At 40.7% G+C, this 5,000-nt stretch overlaps 1 protein-coding gene across 3 annotated transcripts in view; it reads right to left on the bottom strand.

Annotated features, from left to right (window-relative positions):
• Positions 1 to 2,481: 2,481 nt before the first annotated feature.
• The window catches only part of LOC137985116 (solute carrier family 23 member 1-like), a 20,874-nt gene continuing 18,355 nt past the window's right edge, over positions 2,482 to 5,000 (bottom strand). For 2 of the 3 annotated variants that reach the window (XM_068832607.1, XM_068832608.1), the window contains exon 13: positions 4,917 to 5,000. This exon is cut by the window's right edge and continues 381 nt beyond it. The gene's annotated coding sequence lies outside the window, so the exon portion shown is untranslated. The other variant, XM_068832606.1, reaches the window with a different exon arrangement.

The raw sequence follows: 5,000 nt of genomic DNA, 5'->3' as shown, positions 1-5,000 counted from the left end.
ATCTTGTTGGAAACTAAGTAATCAGCAAGGTTAGAGTTGACGTTTGGTAGTCTTCGGTACCAAGTAATGCTCAGGTAGAAATTGCTCTCTGTAGTTATTCGCTACTTGTAAGGGCGGAGGCATGTCAGGCCCAACTGTGGATTTGTCGAAAAATGCATGGGTAATCGTCCATGTGATAAAACCTTTTTACACCGGAAGCAATAGAAAAAGTGTTCACAAAAAACAGCGTTCGGTTACTAGAGGGTGAAATGGCTGGCTCAGTCACTTAATGTGCTGGTGATGAGGGTCGAAAGCAGACATTTTCAACAAACGCATTTTCGCTGGTGGTATCCTGACCTAGCCCAACCCTATTCCTTGTTTATTTGTCGACTTAACTATAATGGTGATATCTTTGGGTCGTGTTAACTTTACCAAGTATAAATCGTTTATTTGCAAACTTCATGGATTTATATGTTTTAGTGTGCAAACAACCTCGTCAATGAAAGAACCAAATGAAAATCCTTTTTCAACAAGACTGACGTGACGTCATAAAGACGTTTCACATTCATATTTCATAACGCCATGTTGGTGCTAGTAGCCGCGAGGCCACAACGGCGACGGCGACGAGAACGTCACAAATTTGCATATTTAGTGGGCAAAAACAATAGATTTGCACGCTCTGCACGTGCGTTTTTCACTTTTGTTCATTTCTTTGCCGTCGTCAGCAAGACAACGGGAAATAGCCAATTTTGAGGTTTTATGAAGGACGTCAGCACTTGAAGATAAATTTTCATTTTCTCCCCAAAATTAAGCGTCGTCCCGACGTTTCATTCTTGAGGACATACCACACCACACCCTTGTCATATTAAATTGATTACAGTAGCGCGATTTATGTTTTGAGGTGACGTTCTCGTTGCCGTCGGTGTGTCTTTGAGATGTTTGGTTGAGTGTTTGCAAGTCAATGATTTGTTCTCTTCCTTGAGTAGTAAAATGTAAGTGTTCTCGCGGCGCCTCTGCAGTAAATTCGCTTTCTCAGTTGTAATGCTAATCGATCCTAGTGTTTTTAATACCCTGGTAATGTGACATTGAGTTGTAGTGTCTTGGCCCTGGGCCATTAGGGTAGCTGCACAGAATTGATAATTTAAAATAATTGTTTTTCTCGTATTTATTTCTCCAACATTTGGTTAATATAGAAATTAAACTACCTGATTTCTAATGATTGGGTGTCATTTGTTTTTTTTCCCGGCGTATATCCATTCATATGTTATGTTGATTTTCCCCTGGTTTTCTTGGGCACTTAACATTGTCCACAAATACAATATTCTGCGTTGCGGTGGCAGTGCTATGAAGATCTGTTTGGAGGGTAATATCGTGACGTGTAACGTCGTGGGATGTTTCGGCCGCGAACCGCTAGAAACTCAGGTGAAACGCATTTTTTTCGCTGCGTGCTACCCTGCTAATTAATTTGTATTATTTCTGATTTCAATGTCGCCAGAAGAAAACAAAACATCTTTCTCAGTGACCAAGGCGAATTGTCGTCTTGAGAATACAATCCAATTCTCTGCTCCTTTGCGAAGGGGAAAGCCCTATTCACACGGCATAAACCAACCTGCCTGTAGGTTCGACCCGGGTTCGCCCCTAATTTTTTCACACGGTAAAGTGCAGGAAACTGATTTGAACTCGTACCTTGTCTCTACACGCATGCGCATTTGTTTCCAGAACAGGACTGAATGTAGCAATAGCGACAATAGGGCGGACGGTAATTCTTTATTCACGGTGGAGATTTGGAGGCAAATTTTTATAAGAAAGCTTTGGTGTTAGTCTGGCTTCGTTTGACAAGTGTAGAGAGAATGCTCGCCACCGCTAATTTCCCTTTCGTAAACGGTCGTTGCCATTTGAAACGGTCGATGCTATTTATAACGGTCGACTACACACTTCACTTCAAAGAAAATTAAAAGAATACTCGGGTTCTTAGCCCTCAACAGAACCCTAACCCGAACCCTAACTCATATGACCAGCGAGACACAACTCCCAGTAACCGCAACCTTTTGAGTTCTTAGAACTAATGAGTGTAATTCAGAGCTAAAAAATGGCATCGACCGTTTCAAATGGCAACGACCGTTTACGAAAGGGAAATAGGCCTCGCCACCTATCTGTACTGGAGATCTCGAATTTCCCGAACAACATTCGACACGTTGAATGTTTCGGGAAAAAATAGCGCAACGCTCGATGGGTAAACGTATATGTGCGCATGCGTGAAATGAAATTAACCCGGTTACGACCCAGGCTTGCGTTCACGCGGCACTTCTTCAAGGAGATGGGTTGGATTTTAACCCATGTTGAACCCGGGTTAGCAGCGTTCACACGACGATAACAAACCCGGGTTAATATGAACCCGGGTGGAACCTAGGTTAGTTTATGCCGTGTGAAGAGGGCGAAAGATGTAGTTATCTGTGGATGTAGGTGACGAACCGTTGCCCCAACACAATAAAGATCAAAACCTTTTGATTCTTCTATTTAATTGCCAACACCAAAACAAGTAATTTTCAACAGTATCCAGTTCACAAAACGAACACGTGGATGCTTTTATCTTCATCGGTTTCTTGTATCTTGGAACTTGATTCCAAAAACACGATAAAACCTAATTCTTGAAACTGTAATCTTAATTTCATCCTAAGGCATTAACGGGTTTAAAAGGGAATCTTCACTTGCGAAACAACTGAAGGCAAAGTTGTTGTATATACTACCACAGTTTTTCTTAAAAATTCACCTGACGTCACAGCGGCCATGTTGCTGCACAGAACAATAAAGAAAAAAAGTCTTGGGAATTTGACTCTATTATTATGCAACACATGAGCCATAATTGGTATTGCTTTGTGCACCAAAATGGTCGTCTGATAACGTGATTGAAAACCATCTATGGTTGTCATTTCAGCATTTGAGACAGAAGGGTCTGTTTCCGTTTTTGAATTTACCTAAGCAATGCCATATTTGACATCTGACGCGTTGCGACTGCTTCTGTAGTTTCACCCTTGGACGACGATGTAAATCTTGCAGGCATCCGCGCTGCGTAACGGTATACAATCCAAAATGGCGGTGCCCAGAAATTAGAAAGGAAAAAGAGCATGCGCGTTATTTCAAAATGGCCGCCATGTTAGTATTCTTTTGTTTCCTTGCAAAATGGCGCAAAATTCAAAAAAATATTTAACCTTGAACGAGGGCAAAAGGGCCAGTTTGCAATCAAACAAAAGAATACTGAAATGGCAGACATTTTGGAATAACGTGTATTGGTATCTTCTGTTTGTCTTCAGATGCTGAAATAAGTTATTTTTTCCTATTTTCCAACGAATTGTGACAGAGGTCGTTATTTTCTACAATTTTGGAGTAACTTGTCATGAGAGTGACATTCCCTTTTAATTCAGTCTTTTATTGTAATTTTCCCTAATAAGTAGTGTTGTTGATATCAATAAAGTTCTAGCTTTAAGAGCAAAGTGCCTAGTTATCATTGTTTTCCCAAATACCGTTCTATATTGAAGGCTGTTTATGTTGATCTGTTTCTCTTGGATACAACAGAGAGAGATTTCAAGATGAAAACATGTGTTCGAAAATTACGCTATACAAATACGAAGAATGTTTATCATCAAAATGATTACAAAAGTAGTATCAAAGTTCGAACAATTTCCCCTGAAACGTAATAATTAACTACAACCAAAAGCTATGGAAGCGCGGAAAATCCTAATGCTAAAATGCAATTCGCTGCACATGCGCTCAAGCTTAATCATCACCGATTTTGAGGTGGTGTACCGGTATTTTAACCAATACATCAAGGTAACATACATATTGATTTGCCCCCTGAGCGTCCCATAATGCCTTTCGAAACTAAAAATCAAAATGGCCGCCGCATCTGCGGAAGGGTCTATTGCGGAACCAAATTGCTGCAAATTGAGGAAAGAGGGGACGCTAATAAAAGTAAGTGATAAAATGAAAATTTGTCGATGTGCACGGACATTCTCGCTCATTCTCGTCAACAGAGCCTCGGGTCGACCCAAGAGAAGAGCTCTGGGGTCGAGATTGAAATGTGCTTTACTTCAAAACGCATGTGCCTATCTATTGTTTTTCTTATCATATCATAAGTTAAGCTGTTGTTTGGTGGCATTCATTTTCCCATTGTTTAAAAATCCTTGTCAAATATGTGCCAACTGTCCTGAATAAGTAAAGCCGCGAAGTATCCTGGGAACTCTGATTAGTTCCGGTACTTTGTGACGGCTAAAGGCCTGTCCGTTTGTCCTCACAAAGGACTGGGGCGACCCGGGTATTATTAGTAGAATGAATGGTCTGATTATAATTGATTTAAAAGTCGTTGATAGCAAGAGTGAAAAGTGAAGCATAATTGTATTGTGCACACGTGGTCCACCAACACTTAAATTATGCCCATTTCACGGAGTTGTTTCGAGACGGAGAAATACACTAGAAAGTAAAAAGTACGTGCAAAGACTCTGTCTTTGTTACTAAACCTTTTTTTTCAGGAATCCTCATCGATGCCGTCTTCGCTATGCGCGACAAAGAACATTAGGGACTTCAAGATCTACGACGGCGAACGAAAATGTCACTTCAAAATACAACTTCGTTCTATCGTAAGTTTTTCGCGATTTGTTCATCTCGTTCCAATGTGGGCAAAGTATCCCAAAAATAAATTAGTCCGAGCGGTTTCAGAATAGAACAGTAGAGAACGAAAGATTCACATTTGTACGTTAGCGTTGTCGTCAAAACCTCAAATTTGGTGATTTCACGTCTTTGTTCTTTACAGCATCGCAAAAAGACGTGCTAAGTGCTGCACGATTTTTCTTATTTGAACCAATGATATTGTTGTTTTGTGGCGTTCTCGATGACGAACGCGTCGTAGATCTTAAAGTCCCTATGACCGCTGTCGTCTCGTCAAATACTTCACAGAAAAAAATGTCATTACCGGTCAAGTTCCTAAAGGAAAATTGAAGTAACCAGGTGCAGTCCCGGGTGCAGTA

This window comes from Montipora foliosa, chromosome 14, assembly GCF_036669935.1.
Source record: "Montipora foliosa isolate CH-2021 chromosome 14, ASM3666993v2, whole genome shotgun sequence".
Taxonomy (NCBI): Eukaryota; Metazoa; Cnidaria; class Anthozoa; order Scleractinia; family Acroporidae; genus Montipora; species Montipora foliosa.
The sequence above is the reverse complement of the archived record's forward strand: the minus strand, read 5'-3'. Positions and strand labels throughout refer to the sequence as shown.